Here is an 18,385-nt window from a genome sequence, read left to right on the forward strand (position 1 = left end):
AAAAGGCTTGTTCCCTGCATTGTTAGGTTATCTTCCCTCCAACTCTGAAACTGCCCCACCTACTCGCTTCCCAGGATTTCTTCTCATGTAAGCCTCTTTCTCTGTTCTCTTACTAGACAGGTCATTTCTGTAGCCAAACTCACCGTTGCCAAAAGACCTTTTCAGAGCTCATCTCCAGTTGTGGTATGATTAATTTATGGTGCACGTTTACTTTCTTTTATGTTTTATTTCCAATTCCAAGCCCTAACCAATCTCACACAAAACCTTTTAGCTGCCTAGTTATATGCAAACCACCTCTGTTTGATTGCTGATTCAAAGCCATCCATTATCACTTAGATTATTCTTGGGGTGCCGGTTAATGGATGGAACCCTCCACTCCTTTGCAGCATTCACTGTCCACAGCTTAGACTGGGACTCCTCCACAATAAGTGCCTGACATATGGAGGTGAAGTGACCTCTAGTAAGTTGACATTTGTTTCCTGTAAGTTTAAACCCTGATTACTCAAAAAGCCCTTGCATTCTTTCCACCCTCATCAAACATTCCTCTCACATCAGATGAGTTAATTTGTTTCCATTAAAGATGAAAGCCCCAGCTATATGAGGATCTGGTTCAACAAACCCTTTTACTAGCATTTTTATATTAAATGGTTTTGATATAAATGCACTACAATAGATGCTTTCCTCTTTCTGCTGCCTCCACCTTATAGCAACTTATCAAAATGGTACAGACCAACCTCTTGCTGTATATTTTTTTTCTCCCTACTTCCTACTCAGACAGAAATATGGGGCCATTTATTTTTTATGCATATATTTATGGAAACATATACTTTCTTAATTAGCTATTATTTTATTTTAAGAGGATGCCATCACCATAAAAATCATACTAAAATGTTAAAGTTGCCAGCTAGTATTGAAAGAATGAAAATTATTTATATCTCATCATTAGCAGTGTTTTGTTTTTCACTCATCTTGGGGTATGCATGCTGAAAATAGACCAGTAAGTTTCACTTCTGCTTAAGACTTTTTTATTTTGCACTAGAACAAGGCCACTTTGAACAGGCTGCAAACACAGAAAATTATATTTGCAGTATATTTACTATGGAATTATGGAGTAAGAGCTGGTTCTGAAAGACTGTTCTGTATATTTTGAGTTTTACAAAACCAAAGACTTGGTATTCTATCAGAACACAGAGTTTTAAACCATCATCCAAAAGGCGTGGCCGGCTGCCTGTAGCTATTTTATTTCATTGTACCAGAGGAAGGAAAACAAAGGTAAAGTGAAATGTATTTTAAAATTCTCTCTGACTTCTGGTATGTGTCTGTGTTGTGAGATTGAGTGACGACATGAGAAGTTCCACTGCCTTTGGATGCTACCGCGTACAAGCTTGTACCTTGTTCAGAATTATCTATGCTTCAGTCCAGGTTGGTATTCATTATATCTTCAATTTGGCTTGCAAATGCTAAACCTTAGTGTATTGTGTTTGCATGGTGAGGTTTTGGTAGCAGGGATGGTACAGGGGTGGCTTCTGTAGGAAGCTGCTAGAAGCTTACCCTGTGTCCAACAGAGACAACAGCAGCTGGCTCTAAGACGGACCCACTGCTGGCCAAGGTCATCAGCAATGGTGGTAATGCCTCTGTGATTGCATATTTAAGAAAAGGAATAAAAATACTGCTCAACATGGTAGTATTCAGAAGAGAGGAATGAGAAGATGTGAGCGAAACAACTCTGCAGGCAGCAATGTCAGTGCAGAAGGAAGGGCAGCAGCTGCTCCAGGTACCAGAGCAGAGATTCCTCTGTGATGCAGACCCTGGTGAGGCTGCTGTTTGCCTGCAGCCCAGGGGGTCCATGGTGGAGCAGAGATCCACCTGCAGCCCATGGAGGACCCCACACCGCAGCAGGTGGATGCCCAATGGAGGCTGTGACCCCATGTGACCCCATGCTAGAGCAGGCATCAGGCAGGACCTGTGGACTCATGGAGAGAGGAGCCCAGGGTGAAGCAGGTTTGCTGACAGGACTTGTGACCCATGCTGGAACAGTGTCTTCCTGAAGGACTTTTCTATTCTAGATATACCTTACCATCACAGACCAGATCTGTCCATTCAATTTGCACACTTAAAACCAAAAACGAATCTCACCTCCCCTTGTTCTGTGATCTAAAAGTCAACTCGTGTTCTTCTTGTCTTACAAAGAAAATGTTGCCATTTGGGACTTCTAATTAATCTTATTCCTTTTTCTGTGGGTCTTCTCAGTGAGCTGGACCTTTGGACATACTAACAATTCTGTTAATGGCAGATGGTTCTCCTGCAACTCCCTCCTGTAGACCCTTACATCTGATTTGAAGAAATCACTACTGAGGACCATAGTTGTGTGCAAAACTCAGCAAAAGCATGATGTCCTTTGACTCACACGTTGGTTCAGCAGCACCACCAGGGTACCAGTCGTCTTTCACTTTCCTGCTGGAAGGGAAGCCGGGGTATAAACCAGACTGAAAAGAGTCAAAAAGCAGCAGAAGCTGCCAGTGTGGTTCAGCAAGGTGGTGAGGACAAGCCAAGTTGGCTTTTTCCCATGTTTTCATATCATTCTCTCATGTTGGATATTGGAAGGCTGGATGACTGAACTGAGGTACATAGGCAGCAATAAGCAGATCTGAAGAGATAAGAAGCTGTTGCCAGGCTAATAGTTAAGAAACAGAGCTGTACTATGCTCTAAATATTCTGGGAACCATCTTAAATTCTAGCAGCCTGTTCAAATTGGAGCAAACTGTCTCCAGTACTGCTTTGTCATGAGAAACAGTTTTGTGGAATGGCTAGAACAGTTTTAGCAAAATCACATGAAAAAAAATGCATGTTGGAATTTCCATTTGGCTCCCTTGTGACCCATGCTAGAACAGTGTCTTCCTGAAGCACTTCGCCCTGTGGAAAGGACCCACACTGGAACAGTTCGTGAAGAACTGCACCCTGTGGGAAAGAGTCATGCTGGAGAAGTTCATGGAGAACTGCCTCCTGTGAGAGGGACTCAACCCTGGAGCAGGGGAGGAGTGTGAGGAGTACTCCCCTGAGGATGAAGGAGCAGCAGAGACAGTGTGTGATGAACTGACCACAACCTCCATTCCATGTCCCCCTGTGCTGCTGCAGGGGACGAGGTAGAGAATTCAGGAGTAAAGTTAAGCCTGGGAAGAAGGGAGGGATGGGGGAACATGTCTTAAGATTTAGTTTTTATTTTCTCATTACGCTACGCTGATTTGATTGGTAATAAATTAAATTAATTTTCCCCAAGTCAAGTCTGTTTTGCCTGTGACGGGAAGTGGTGAGTGATTTCTCTTTGTCCTTATCTTGACCCACGAGCCTTTAATTATATTTTTTCTCCCCTGTCCAGCTGCAGAGGAGGAGAAATAGAGTGGTTGTGGTGCGTACCTGGCGTCCAGCCAGGGTCAACCCACCACACTTGACTGTGGAATAGGGACTTATCCAGCCAAGTAAACCAAAATGGCAAAAATGGCTGCAAATTTTGGGCTATTGCAAATGGTTCATCAAATCTGTTTGTGTTGAAATGCATTTTTGACCTTAAGAAAAAGATGGGACATAGGCTGGTGTTGCAGATATAGATTTGATCTAAAGCTAACTATGTAAGGGCCTCCTGAAGCAGCCATCTCTTAGGTCTGCTAGCTGCTCTCTGTATGCTGTGAAGGGAAAATAATAGAGATCTGGAGGTAAGTGGGGGTGACTACTCTTGAAGTATTTTCCTGTGATTTGTTAATTTACTACATCATCTCACTTTTTCCTCTGCCTGTCCTGCAGCTGGCCTATTTTGAACCATCTCCATTCAATGATAGTCACCCTGCCCACGGAATCCAAGGAGCCAAACTAGCTTTAGAAGCTTCTTTGTAGTCGAAAAACTAAACCCTCTGGTGCTCTGAAACTTTAGCTTGGGCATATAAAAATAACGAAGAAGAGTAATACTGAAACAGATTTGTCTATGCACGAGCGGTCTTAATTCTTAGCAAGAGTGACAATCTTGCAGGGCCTGTAAACCAGGGGTGGAAGTGCCTGAACACTTTTTTTTAAAAAAAAAAAAAAAAAAAAAGTATATTTGCCTTTCCATATAAGGCTACCAGAATTACAAGTTTCATTTATGCATCTTATGAACTATATGTTCATAAGCATATTTAATAAATTAGTTCTTAATAACCTTGCATAGAATGGAGGCATCACATGTCATATTAGGAGCTTTGTTGACATCGTGAAAGCAGACCAAAGAGATACTTAACACACCAGCAAACAGCAATGCAAAGGATCTGCCCCTGTTTGGTGCACTTTCAGCAATGGCATCTTCCAGAAATACAGATCTGAGTGTTCTCAAGAACAGTCGGGTTAATATTCCCTGATATCTATTTTGCTGTGGAAGAAACTATTTCAAGTTTGAAAAGGAATTAGTAAGAACTGGTTCCAGTTGGTTGTTTGAAGCACACCTACCAAGACTGCAAGAATTCCAGATTTGCTCATGTTGAAGAAACTTTCCTGTTTACAACCAGCTAAAGTTGTACATATGATGCTGAAGCTACAGCGACATGATTTTTCTGTAGAATCTAAATAAGGGAGGAAATATGGATTTCTTTAGTAGGGTGATAAACAGATCAATACTACATGAAAGAGATATCGATGGGTATGAAATTTATGTAGTGAAGCATGCTCCTTTTATAATTTTGAAATTAACAGAATTTCACACTGTAACTTACATAGAGAGATTTTGTTTAGAACAAACTGAAATTTTACAAGGGTGGTCAGAAGAAAGCAGAGATTTAAAGCACAAACTGGTATGATACCAGCACTTCAAGGGAGAAATTATTAAGCTGGACATTTCACTAACAGAAGAGTGAGTGCTTATCCTAGTAGCACAGAGAAAATAAGTAACTGCTGACATACAAACTAGCCATCTGGGAAAATAAAAATGTAATCAAATGAGAAGTAGTACTTCATTCCACTTGGAAGGAGCATTCAGATAAGATACAGGGCAATGCAACATGATATCCATAATTGTTTCTGAAAATAATAAACAAAAAACTGATCTATAGTAATGCATACCTGCACAATCGTAGCAAAATCTGGATAGTGGGGCTTATTTTGAGTATGACAGAGAAATGTATATATGGCTAATTGAATTATATTCTAAAATCATGGAACTGACAGAACTATTGAATGCTGATTTCTGAGATAAAAGCAGAGTTTGCAAGGCAGGAAAAATATAAGGTTCTGAGGACTGACAGGGAGCACCAACTCTCACGCAGAGTTTCAGACATCCAGTAAGATCTGCCAGTTCCAGCACAGCCTTTCCTTGTCAAGGTGTCCTCAGAATAATGAGGAAGCTGAGAGAAACTTCACTGAAAAAACTCAGCATGGCAGTACAAAATTCAGATTTACTACTATGTAGATCTGCAGGATAAATATAGATTTAACTTAGCAGGAGACCTCCAAATACTACAGGGTGTTTCAAAAAGATGGATCCAACACATTACAGTTACACAAAAATTTGCAAACAGTTTAATGACTCACCAAGTTTTAGTAACCTTTTTAAAATTGCTCAGTGTTCCCTCCACCTGCTGCACGGTTTGTGAGACGTTCACTCATGGGCAGTTTGTGGTTGCAGAGATACAGTAATTTCAAATTGGGTCCATCTTTTTGAAACTCCCTGTAGATGTGGACAAGAAAATGTAGGAAAAAGAAGACACTGAAATCTTATCCTGGCAGATACACCAAACCTTTTAGTAAACACAGAACAAATACAAGTTTTTTTCCAGGAGCTGCAGAATAAATACAGCCTGACTTCTCATGGATCTATATAGTTTGAATGTCTAAGTACTACCTCTTCCTCCCAGCAACAACCCTAGCTGCCCCCAAGCTCCAGAGACTGTCCAGCTGACATTTGCTGACAAACAGAAAGTGTAACAGTTCAGTTCTTCCTGCATGTCCCTCGATTTTCTCCTGCCTAGCACAAGACATGTAGAAACCTAATTAACCTTGATACTTCCACCATTCTTTTGAATTTAGATATCAAACCTGGGTCCCAGCTTATATAATAATTGGTAGGAGATGGGTTAAAATGCAAAAAAACAGCTTAGGGAAGGAGCTGAAAAAAGCCTTGGATCATCCTAGATACTGTAACATCAGCTGTTGTTCCAGTTGTTAATTGAAAATGTCAAGGATTGCTGGGAACACAAGGAATAAGAATTGATTCCTCAGATTCTTGATGGTAGGAAAAGAAACAGCAGCCTGCTTTGCAAATCCCTGAGATTCTTGGAACAGATTTAGGAACAGCAGTGAAAATGCTTACTATATAGCTGCATAACTATATGAAAAGCTATAATAAGTGGCAACGGTTTTTGTTTGCCTTTTTGCATTCTTGCCAAAGATCATTTTTCACTCTAAGGACATTACTGAGAAAGCTGACTATGAATGTTAAGGCCCTACAGCTACTGCTCAGAGGAAGAGGCAGAGTGGGAAAGAAAGAGTTTAACATAGTCAGTCGATGCCTTGGCTGTTACTCCTACAGAAATGTAAAGAATTTTGTAGTGGGATGCATACATCATCATATCACCCTTTCATAACGTTGCTTGATTGACCGAGAACTTGTTCCAGTAAGTAGTTTTTATGTTGCTTACCTTCTAGTTATATTGAGGACTGTTACAACTCACATGAATTTTCCAAATGTTAAATACTATGTTAATAAATTATTATTCTACTGCCCATAGGCCAGATCTTGTGAATTTTTACAGCTGATTCAGTTTCTTACTTTTAACAACATTTAACTGAAGAAGTCTTTTATATTAGTCCTGAATTCCCAGAAAAGAAAAATATTCAGGATTTACCAGATGAGTCACCAGTGAACATGAAGGTAGTTCATGACTGATTGACATTATACAATAGAGAGTAACCTGTATTTAAAACTTCAGCTACTAGTAGTTTGTGTTAATGAAGGACCCTGATACCTGAGTTGGTAAAGGACTGGTACCAGGAAGATTTTGTAGAGGTGATATATGTACTTTCAGATGTCTTGGCATGTATCACAGAGCTAAGTTTTGTATTTCAAGAGCTGGAATTTGACATTGCAAATGTACAGGTGTTAGTAAATCATTGGTGTCATCTTCAGAGAGAAGTAAAGATGACAGCCACCATTGGATGAGAAACAGCTTACTTTACATTATATACAGTGAATGCAAACTGCATTGGAAACTGATTAAGTGGTGCAGGTGGTACTTCCCACTCTCGTCTTTTGCAAAGAATGGTAAATCTATAGGGGAAATGCCATGAGATATTCAACTCTATAATATCAGCAACTAGAGCAGGCTAATCATGTACCCTGTATAACAAAGCTAAAAAGCTGTTTGGAGCATCCCGAGTCTCACTTCCCGTCAGATTTGAAACCACCCTTTTCCTTCATAAATGTCGCAGAGAAAGACAAGGACAGACGTAATTAAAGCCACGGGTGAAGTTTCATTGCTGTTCCTCCCCACTTCGTAGCACTCCTGGAGCGGGTTTCTCTGAGGAAAGCCTGAAACAAGATATGCCTGGCTGGCCTCTTGCCTTTCCAAGTGGCTTGCGGATTGCTTCTGTGCACTAGGATTTTCATTTCACAAATTCTGAGGATGTGTCTTTTCATTGCTAACCCTGTGACAACGTGACTGAAGTAGTGCCACTGCTCCTGCTGCCCTGGTGGCAGGCTAGTGGCATCTGATTGAAACAGGTCACCCTCTCCTGGCTGCTACTGAGCGCACTGGGCCAGCATTGAAGAAGCTCTGTTGATTTCAAGTGGCAGGTACCTTTCCCCAGATATGAGGGAAACAGGAGTATATTTTGAGAGACACTACAGAAGCGTGCTATAATAATTTGTGCTAAAAAGGAAATGCTTTGAATGGCCAAGAGTGGGTAGATATTTTGAAATGGACTTGGTTAAGCTATTGCAAATCTGCAAATAAAACCAGGCCCAGAAAGAGAGTAGTTCCAAATAATGTCAGATTAGGAGAGGTAGCTGCTTTTTACTAAATGAGTTTCTATAAAAAAAGTAATTGTTGTCTGTTTTTTGTTGCTTTCCTACAGAGAAGAAAACATGGCAGTGTATGGCACAAAGCAAAAAACATTTCTAGACTGAGCTGAAGGTTTGATTGCAAGCTTTGTGCAGCTGATTGGCACAGACAAGCAAAAACATGCCTAGCGCTGTTTGGATAAAAAACATGCAATTGATGATTTACAATCCAGATTCAGTGTCTCAGCACAATTTACTTGGCTTGCAACCTCATCCCGAACATTTCCTCCCTGAACATCCTTTGGATGTGGGCATATGCCCCACTTTATGCTATAGAGGGGGGCACTCACTTGGCAAAACTACACAAGAACACGGATATGAAGGCTGGTCATATGAATATGGTATATCTGAACTATGTTTAGTCTGCTGGAGATGTCCATGCCATGGACAGACTGGCTTTTAGCCAGTGATGGGAAAGCTTTGCATTGATTTTCATTGGTAGAGGCTAGTAATTTCTCTGTTTCACTGTCTGGACGTATAGTGTGAGTTTACATTTGGTTTTGGGTTTCAGCTCTCCTGGCAGCCCAACTGCAGGCATGTATTTAGTTAGGAAGATTTCAGTTGCCTTTACGTCCATAGATATAAATAAGCACTGCTTTGGGGATGCTGTCACCCACTCTGAGTTTCCCACAGACCTGCAGGAACAGGGAATTGCTGTAATACTGTCTTGTCTCACTTTACTCACTTTGCTGGTGAAGATTTAGCAGGCCAGGCTTACACGGGTTGTGGAGACCTTTTACACAGAAAATATTGTTGTGCGTTCCTTTTCCATCCATTATTGTGGTTCCACCAAAGATGAGCTGCAGCTGTCAGCAGATCCCAAAGCTGTAGGAGTAACCCTTTCCACCCGTTCCAAGTCTCAGCATGGAAAAGTTTAGAGCAGCAGTGTGGTCTCCTAGACTTACAGTGATATCTGAGAGACATGGATTAATTTTCCAGCTTTATTTTCAATTGGGGCAAAATCTGTATGTGAGATTTTGAACCTACTCCATGTGTTAAATACTTTTTTTACAACACTTGAAAACCTGGCACTAGCATAATGGAATGTCTGCCTGATAAAGGTCTGTATTTCTGTCCTGCTTTTTGTATTTTTAGGCATATATGATATCTTATCTAATTTGTATGAAGGCCCCCGCATGCTCAGCTGAAGTAAGAGACGAGCACACATTTACCTGGTGATTCCCACTCAGCAGGAGGAAATTCATATTCCTCCACTGGGCACCACTGCGTCACCCACCTGCCCATGCTCAGGGTGTCACTCAGGGGTGCGTTGCTTCTGACACTGGTGACTGGTGGCCAGGGAACTAGCATGTACAGCAAAAAGATGGCTCTTGGCACCCTGCTGACACTGTGATTTAGTGTACTGGAGATATAGGGTGTAATTTTGCTATATTTGCTTTCTATTTGGTGAATATGGCAATAGGATTGTAATGATTGTTCTGTGCCTAACTAATTCTCATCTCCACATGTCAGCAGCCTATCTTTTGCCATTCTGACAAAACCCAGAATCATTATTTCCAGAACTTTGTCAAATGTGTTTCTTAAGGGTGAATAACTTGCTGGCATTCACCCTTCCAATTTGTGCCTGTTTGCACAATCAAAAAAAATGTATCCAGACATTTGTGCTAGAAAATAATACACTGAACAAATCGAAGATTGCCTGGACTGACATATATTGCTTGGGAAATCTCTGCTGACGGAGTTTTCTGTGTATGTATCAGGAATTTTGGCTCTCTGTTGTAGTGCTGTCTGCTTCATCCCAGTCCCTTGCCCCAACTTTTTCAAGTTAAAGGACTCAGAAATGCCAAAGCTGAGCAGTCTACAAGATATTAGAGGGCAGAACAGTCTAGAAATGCTAGCCAAGTAATTGTAAAAAAATCTTTGTGTATTTTATTGAAAATCCACATCAAATTCATATCCCTTGTCCTTGCCTTCAAGGCTGTAAACAACTCTGCCCACACGTTTCTGCCCACAAGTCCACTTGCTGTTTTTGCCAATCTTGTCTTTCAACTGCTCCTTTTTGTCTCTCTCACACAGGACTTTGTGCTGGGATTCCTCCCTGCCCCAGGGCTTCCAACATCTGTGATGTCTGTGTGTATATATACATATATTACATACTGTTATATTGTATATATTTATGTATTATCATATGCATATATAAAATGTGATCTCCCTTTCAACTGTTCCTTAAAACTGACATCTTACCCCAAAGGCAAAAGCTCCATTGCTCCCTTCACTTCCTTTGTGATACAAGAATTTATTCCTGAATGAGAACTTTCTGTGTGTGTTTTGTGACTCTGGAGAAAGGATTGCATCTATATTTTCTAAACTATCATATTTGCCTAAAGTGTCACATACACAATAAGGTGTAATAACAGATGCACAATACCTGAACTTGGAAGGGCAACTAGTAGTAGCCTGAAGCTAAAAACCAAACTGCTTAGGCTACCTGTAAGGGAAAGTCCTTAACTGATGTTTCAAAGCCATATGTAACATTTTGGTAGCACAGAGAACATGCTGGCAAGTACTCCAGGAGGAACTGATAGAATAAGAAACTTGAGTGCAAGACCCTGTGGAATGCTTTTCCAGTGACAGGCTGATGATGCCGATCCTGATGGTGCGTACTGGAAAGGAGACTACCAAGGGGTCACCTACATGGTATCAGCATTTCCCCACATACACTTCTGGTATGAGTCTGGAAGAACTGCTGAGTGGCAATTAGTTATTCCTCTGTTGTGTGGGGTTTCCCATTGCAAGAACATTTGGTTATAAAGTTCTTCCTGAATGCTTTTACCTGATGCTAAAAGTAACACACAAACTGACCAAGAGATCATTTCTTAAGAAGTACTTCCTCTCACTAATCTTTTCCTCTTCCAGTTTGGTAACATTTGAAATATGATTATCCTCACTTTTTGAACTATACAGTCCTTTGTCTTTAGGACTTGAAAAAGCCATTGCTTTTTCATTTGTATAAGCCTCTTAAAGGCACTGATAAAAATGACAGTAAAGACAGAAGTTAGACAGGAGACTGAAGAACCAGTGAAATAGCTGACATGTATCTGATCTTGCAACATGAAGTACAAGGGGGTCAGGATGACAGTCTCCCTTTAAGGGCCTTGATAAACCCTCCAAACACTGTGTTAGAGAGGATATTGTGGTTTGAGCTTTTCCAGAACTGTAATCAGTTTTATTTTTTTGTGAAATTAAAGCCATGTGGAAATTTGGAGCTGAGGTTCTTTGCATCAGTGCCCTGAAAATTTTTGGTAGGCTATCTTAAAATTACAGCTTGAGTTTGGTCCCTTTAATTTATGTTTCTCCCCTGCCATTGTGCTTTACTCCAGTTTCATGAGGAGATCTGTGCCTATGCAATCTTCATTTTAATGTCAATTTTCCATGCAAAATAATTTTAGAGTTGCAAAGCTAAGCATCTAGAATTTGAAAATGTAAGATTAAATCAACACATTCTTCTTCTAGAATATGTCTCCTTCTGCTGTCCCTGTTGACTCTGAAGATCTCTTGCTTTTAAATTATGTGTGAAGTATGCTCTGACCCCGTGGGGAAAGATGTGCATCCCTGTGGAGCTTCAGTGAGTCATTGTCAAGAAAAACTGTGCAGAGGTCTCCCGAAAACTTGACATCTATTTTTGTACAAGGTAGAGAAATTAGGATGAACTGAAAATGCTAGTGTGAGAAAACACATCATTAAAGTTGTGTCCTTCTTTTGGGGAAGTTAGAAGGAATTCTGGGATAGGTAAAATGATCTTCTGCAGTGTTTGCAGAGGACATTATGCAGCAGTGAATGCTGCATTTCTGGCACAGGGTGGTTTCTGCAGCGATGTAATGCTCTGCAGCTTGGCCCAGTCCAGCCACTCTCGTGCACATTGCAGTAGTTGTGTTATGTAGCAAGGAAAGGGCTCAGATTTGTACCTGTTGGTTCTCTGCCCCTTGCATTCAAATGGGATGTTTCCTCTTCCACTGTGGCTTAAGAACAGTTTAACTTAAATAAGCTGTCATGTGTACCAAAAGGCAGTAAAGTAGGAAGTGTAAAGAATTGTTATCTAACAACAAGCAAGCTGCTGAACTGGCACATTGGGAAGGTTGATTCCCTTGCATGTGCCAAGAAGGAGAATGAATAATCCTTCAAAGTACTAAACAATAGTATTAAATTATTTGAAAGGATTTAGTTTTCTGCAAAACCAGACAACCCACACCCCACTTGATCCGAGACATCAGGTGTATCAGTTTCTGCAAGGGTAGTCAGGAAAAATTGAAATTTGACAGGGGCAGTGTCTCTTTCCTGGAGATTTACACTATCTCTTAAAGTGTAAATTTGCCTCCAGTTGGTGGGTGGAAACAAACTAGTGAAGCTGAGCGTAAGTACTCTCAGCAAGAGGTGTTCGCAGTCTGAAAAGGTGATACCTAGGAGCAGATACTAATGTACGTATTTCACCATGGTCCAAAGCAGAAAGCAGCCTGCCAAAGGATGCATGGCTGGTTGTATTGTTCTGAAAACAGTAATGGAAAAATATACAGATTCTCATAGGAACATTAGATTTCTTTTTGTCTTGTTCCCTGAGCTAACCAGCAATTTCCTGGAAGGCTCCATGTTTCAGTGACATTTCTGTGCCTAACTGAATATCTCCTTAGGGCCCATCTTTGGGGAAAGGATAAACATTGGATTGTAAAGTTCCTTTATATACTTCATAGATGGTGTTTCCTTGCCAGTATTTGACAAGTTAGACAGAGGTGGCAGATGGAGTGAGCCATTTCAGAGTGGCACAGAGTCTGTCCACCCAAAAACTGCAAGACCCAGTGGTGGTAACTGCCACTGTGACCACTGCTGGTGCTCAATCTGGTGTTGAAGATTTTACATTTTGATATAGACAGATAGATAACCCACATGATTCTACTCTTTTACTATGTGGTTACAGACAGCAATGCACTGTACCTTTGTATTCCAACTGTGCAGTGGGCTCTTTTGTACTTTATCAGCTTGTTGTGAACTGTATTATAATTAATTCTTTGTGTGAAGAACTTTGAGAATCTCTTGGAACAACTGAAGAAATACCAAGTATTAGAGGTACTTATGTGAGTTACTCGACCACACCATTGTACTGCCAGTTTGGTCATTAGCTGTGGTCTATGCCTAATGTTTTTGAGAACAAGATATAATCATAGAATCATTTTTGTTGGAAGAGACCCTCAGGATTATCGAGTCCAACCATAACCTAATTGTGGCACTAATCCACATCCCTAAGAACCTCATCCATATGTCTTTTAAACATCTCCAGGGATGGTGACTCGACCACTTCCCTGGGCAGCTTGTTCCAATGCTGACAACCCTTTCTGTCACAGATTTTTTCCTAATATCCAATCTGAACCTTCCCTGGTGCAACTTGAGGCCATTTCCTCTCATCCTATCTCTTGGTACATGGGAGAAGAGATCAACACCAACCTCACTACAACATCCTTTGAAGTTGTTGTAGAGAGTGATAAGGTCTCCCCTCAGCCTCCTTTTCTCCAGGCTAAACAGCTCCAGTTCCCTCAACCGCTCCTCATCAGACTTGTGCTCCAGACCCCTCACCAGCTTTGTCACCCTTCTCTGAATTCTCTCCAGCACCTCAATGTTTTTCCTATAATGAGGGGCCCAAAACTGAACACAGGATTTGAGGTGAGGCCTCATCAGCACCGCGTACAAGGGGATGATAACTTCCCTAGTCCTGCTGGTCACACTATTCTTGATGTGCACCAGGATGCTGTTGGCCTCTTTGGCCACCTGAGTACATCACTGGCTCATGTTCAGCCAGCTGTCAACCAACACCTCCAGGTCCTTTTCTGCCAAGCATCTTTGCAGCCACTCTTCTCCAAGCCTGTAGCATTGCATGGGATCCCTGTTAAATGAGAATGGAGAATGATGTGAGAACTGCACAATTCTCTTGTTCAAAAGATGACTGGAAATTATTTAGTGAGTTGATGAATGGTATTGTCAGCTTGCCTTTATGCTGATGTGCCTTAAAGAATTCACTTTCAGTACTCCTTTCTCTCTTTCATCAGTTTTTTCTATAATCAACACTGTCTTAAATATATTTCCTGCTTCTTACTTCAAATGTCAGTCCATTTGCCTACTCGTTCCTGACTCTGAGGTGAACGGGAGGTGTTTCAATTATGAAGTCAAGATGCTCTGGTGTAGTGGGTTTGCTGACTTGGTCAGAAAGCCCGGATTTTTGTGACTTAAGGTGCCCTGGTAAGGCACTAGCATTTGTGTGGCCAGATAAACTAAATCAGGAAAGTCATCCAGTTAAATTATCTTCCCTCTTCACCCTCTTCCACCCTCCCCTCACTCTTCTGTTCCTTTTCCCTCTTCCCTTATTTTTCTTTGCCATGACTTTGTTTGTCCTTTCTTTTTCTGCCAGACCCGTTACCTGATCTAGCTCACTGTGTACCTGAATGGGCTCTTATACCTAGACAAGGTATGTAGTGGGAGTGTTTAGTGTTATGGAGGTGGGCAGAACCATCCCATTCACCATTGTCATGGATTTAGCTTACATTAATGTGACTGTGTAATCACAGACAGAATGGCTGTGGGACTAAATCTTTTCCATCCCTGATCTCTATAGAAGAAGCAGGAAGCTCTAGGAAGTGCTGTCACTGGGGACAGGAATCAAGAGGTTCTTGCTTTTGAAACCTGGGAGATCCAGGAGTTTCCAGGATGCTGTGGAATATACTTATTGATTTAGCTCTGATTTTTGTCAAACTGCAAAGGCAAGCCTGAAAGGAGCGTCCCTAGACACAGCTGGGATTATTGTGATGGTATGAGGGTGAGTAGTCATTTTGAAACGTGATAATTCAATGTATCCTGTGTGCATTGACAGGCTTCTTCAGATTTTCAGCTGGAAAGGTAAAGTTGCTACCTTCTAGGACAAAATAATGACAAAGGCACATGCTGCACAGAACATTAAATGGTGCCTATAAGACCGGGTTGGAGCCTAATCATAGCTTTGAAGGACGACACTGAGGATGTTAGCCTTCTCACTGCCTTTTTTTGCTTTAGGATTATTTATTAATTTTTTAGTGCAGTGTGGGTAGGTGTGCCTATGTTGTCAAAGGAGTAATCAAGGACTGAGGAAAAATGAGGGGACTACCACAACAGTCATTAAGGAAAACTGTGAATAATAACAGATCTTCTTGCCATCGAAATGCTGAAACCTTTCATGACTGTAAACTGTAGCACCCAGGGGAGAAACTGATGAAATAATTAAGAGCTAAGCATGTTGAAGGTTTTTACATACCAGAATGATATGTATATACTGCTCAAAAGACTAGAACAATTTCCAGACTAGGAAAGACATAGAGGAGAAGCTAGACTCAATTAAGAAGAGTAATACTTGGGCTGGCTGTCTTTCCTGATGAGCTCTGCTGTGTTGTAAGCAGCCTTCGAAAGGAAGCATTGTTCCTTATACATGGGACTTTGAAAGCTTCAGTGGTCTGAAGGGATCAATTTGCAATGTACAAGAGAGAACAATCCCACAGTAGCAGGAAGCTAGAACACATTGGGAAATGACAGTTTTCTCATTTTCTGAAATAACAAGCTGCCTACAAATTTTGGAACAGATTGTTAAATGATCCCTAATAAAGTAGCTGCTTCTATAGCTAGTCAGTTTACTCACCTATTCGTGACAGAGGCATGCAGAAATTAAATTCTCAGTTATACGTCTTAATTTTTCTCAGCTAGCACACAGAAACTTAGGTTTTCGCCTCAGAACTACTGTTGCTACAAGAACTGTAATGACAGGGAGAACTCTAACATTTGGGGTATTAATCTCCAAATATTTAAGTGGATTTTTTTTTTAAAGACATACATCTAACCTTCCCCACTTCCTCTTGTTCCCCAGCCATAGCATTTATATTCTGTAATTGGAAACAAATACTTGAAATTCTACATAATGCTTCAAGAACTAATTGACCTGACACTCTGGACTTCCCGTGTGCTTTGCTGAGCTATGCTTTTGAATAATTTACCAAAAGAATGGTAATAAACCATAAAATATTAATCAGGCTTTCTACAGAACATAAGTTGGAGAGTTTTATTTAAGTTGCAAGTGTGTTAATTTCTCAGACAATCAGCGTAACTCTGTCAACATGATCGAATTTGGTTTGTGAGTCTGCTGTCTTTCATCTCAAAGAGGCTTTTTGCTGATGGAGTATATTACAGCATTTCAGTATTAACTTTCCTCCTGCTCCACTGGGATGGATCCTGTCATGTCTGAATATAAATTGTTGAGTCTAATAATGTAAATATAAGAACATAAAACCAGTCATACCTGGTCAGACCAATAGTCCATGTAATTCAATATCCTGTCTTCAACAGTGGTCACAAATAAGTACTCTTTGGGCCCAAAGACAAGGCCAGTGAGCTTGGAGGTAGCAGGTGGCTGAGCAGCATAAATGTTTTACAGCAGTAGATTTAAAAAATTTTTTGCTCTATTTAGAGAACTATTTTTGGTAGGGGAGTTTGGCATATTTTAATGTGTTTTCTTATTCAGGAAAAAAATGTTTTAATTGTAATCCCAAATGAATGGATCATTGAAAACCTGTACAAATGGTAGTTTACTGGAATGTCCACCTTTAATTCTTCAATACACAAACTGCTCCCAATTTTTAGAGAGATAGTAGTCAACTTAAGTGGTTTCAAATAGAGACTGGGTGCTAAGAGCATTTTTGGACAAATCAGTGAATATCAGCTGTCAGAAAAAAGTGCCTTGCAATCCCAACCCCTGAGCAGTCTAGTTGTGTTCAAAAGTATTAAAGATAGATTGTCTTTCTGAATTCACTTTTTGTATGAATTCCCAAGTACAACTATGGTAAGCAGATTGCTTGTATATGTTCAGTTAAAAGATATTACAATCAAAAAAGTCTGACCAACCCTTTGTCTTCCACTTATCTTGTGAAATTTTGAGAATGGCACCTGTTTATTCTCTTTCACAGCAAGATAACTGATCCTATGGGTGGCAGGCATCACAACCTCAAAAATTACTACTTTGTTTAGGAGGCTGAATCAACAATCCTTAGTAGGCATCTCCTAGGACTCTTAAAATCAAATTATTCTGAAGAATGTTGAAAGTAATTCTGGTTCTATTTAGTTGGTTTATAATCCATGTCCTTTCTGTATGTTCGCTTTCACCTTTTGTTTTTGGACAGGCAGATACATTTCTTGTGTTCTGTTCCCTGCCCATTCTTTCTCAGATCCAATAGGAACAGAGCTACAGCAGCAACATTACACTGATTCTGAGCATAAAACTTATAATCAATCAAATTTTTATGCATTTTCATACAAGTAGTCTGAAAGCTCATCTTCTCTAACAGTATGTGTATGGGGACATCAGGAGAGGTGGTGAGAGTTTGAAGTCCCAGTGTTCTGTGTATGATGCCCTATTCTAGGCTGCTTAATATTAGCTGAAATCATCATGACCTCACAGCTTTCAGTTGCCCTGAAGAGATGAGCAGGTGACTCTAGCTGAAGTTAGATAAGACAGTAATGAAGCTACAGAGAAGAAGTGCTCAGATGAAAACACTCTTCTCCAATAACAATCACTCCCATTGAATGCAAGCCTTAGGGTCCTCTTAACCTGTGCTGCACAATCAATAGCTGCAGAGGTGAAAAATGTTAATTATCATCTGTGGCTGGCAAGGAGATTGTGCTGGATCCTAATAATGTAAAACTGGCCAGTGTGACTGATGTAGTTCTAAGGTACAGACTGGAACCATTCTAAGTGTTCATATATAGGAATAATTCATGATGGTATGAAATGGAAAGACTAAAAAGAGCACAAATCTGTGAATATGCAAAAATTTGCAAGAGAGAGAGACTGATTAACTGGACTGTATATCCATTACAATTGGGATAAAAAATAATTATGATGGAAGAACCAACTTAGAGGGATCTTAGTGATGTAGCTTCTGAAGGATCAGTTCTGAGACCAGTCTAATTTACAGTTTTCTTTATGATACTGACACAAAACCAAAATTATGGTAATGAAACTTACTGGTGGCCCAAAGTAGGCAGATACCATCAGATGAAAAACTGGGATATGCTACAGAAAGAACCAAAAGATCTTAAGGATCTGAGCCTGTGGAACACATTGGTTTTTAATATTTCAAAATATTAAGATCACGTATAAAATGAATAAACAGAGATTTTGTGACATGCTTGGAGTTCATGAGTTGGAAATTACAAAGGCAGAGAAAGACACAGGGTATCTGTGAGCTGTCAGTGTAACAGAATCATACAGAAAGTGCAGTCTTAGGACTT

General features: G+C 40.4%; 1 long non-coding RNA gene across 6 annotated transcripts in view; it reads left to right on the forward strand.

Annotated features, from left to right (window-relative positions):
- The first annotated feature begins 716 nt into the window (after window positions 1–716).
- The window catches only part of LOC135579668 (uncharacterized), a 55,920-nt gene continuing 38,251 nt past the window's right edge, over window positions 717–18,385 (forward strand). For 5 of the 6 annotated variants that reach the window (XR_010473258.1, XR_010473262.1, XR_010473260.1 and 2 more), the window contains exon 1: window positions 717–1,422. This is a non-coding gene — a long non-coding RNA (uncharacterized LOC135579668). The remainder of the gene's footprint in view (window positions 1,423–18,385) is intronic. The other variant, XR_010473259.1, reaches the window with a different exon arrangement.

Source organism: Columba livia, chromosome 5, assembly GCF_036013475.1.
Source record: "Columba livia isolate bColLiv1 breed racing homer chromosome 5, bColLiv1.pat.W.v2, whole genome shotgun sequence".
Taxonomy (NCBI): domain Eukaryota; kingdom Metazoa; phylum Chordata; class Aves; order Columbiformes; family Columbidae; genus Columba; species Columba livia.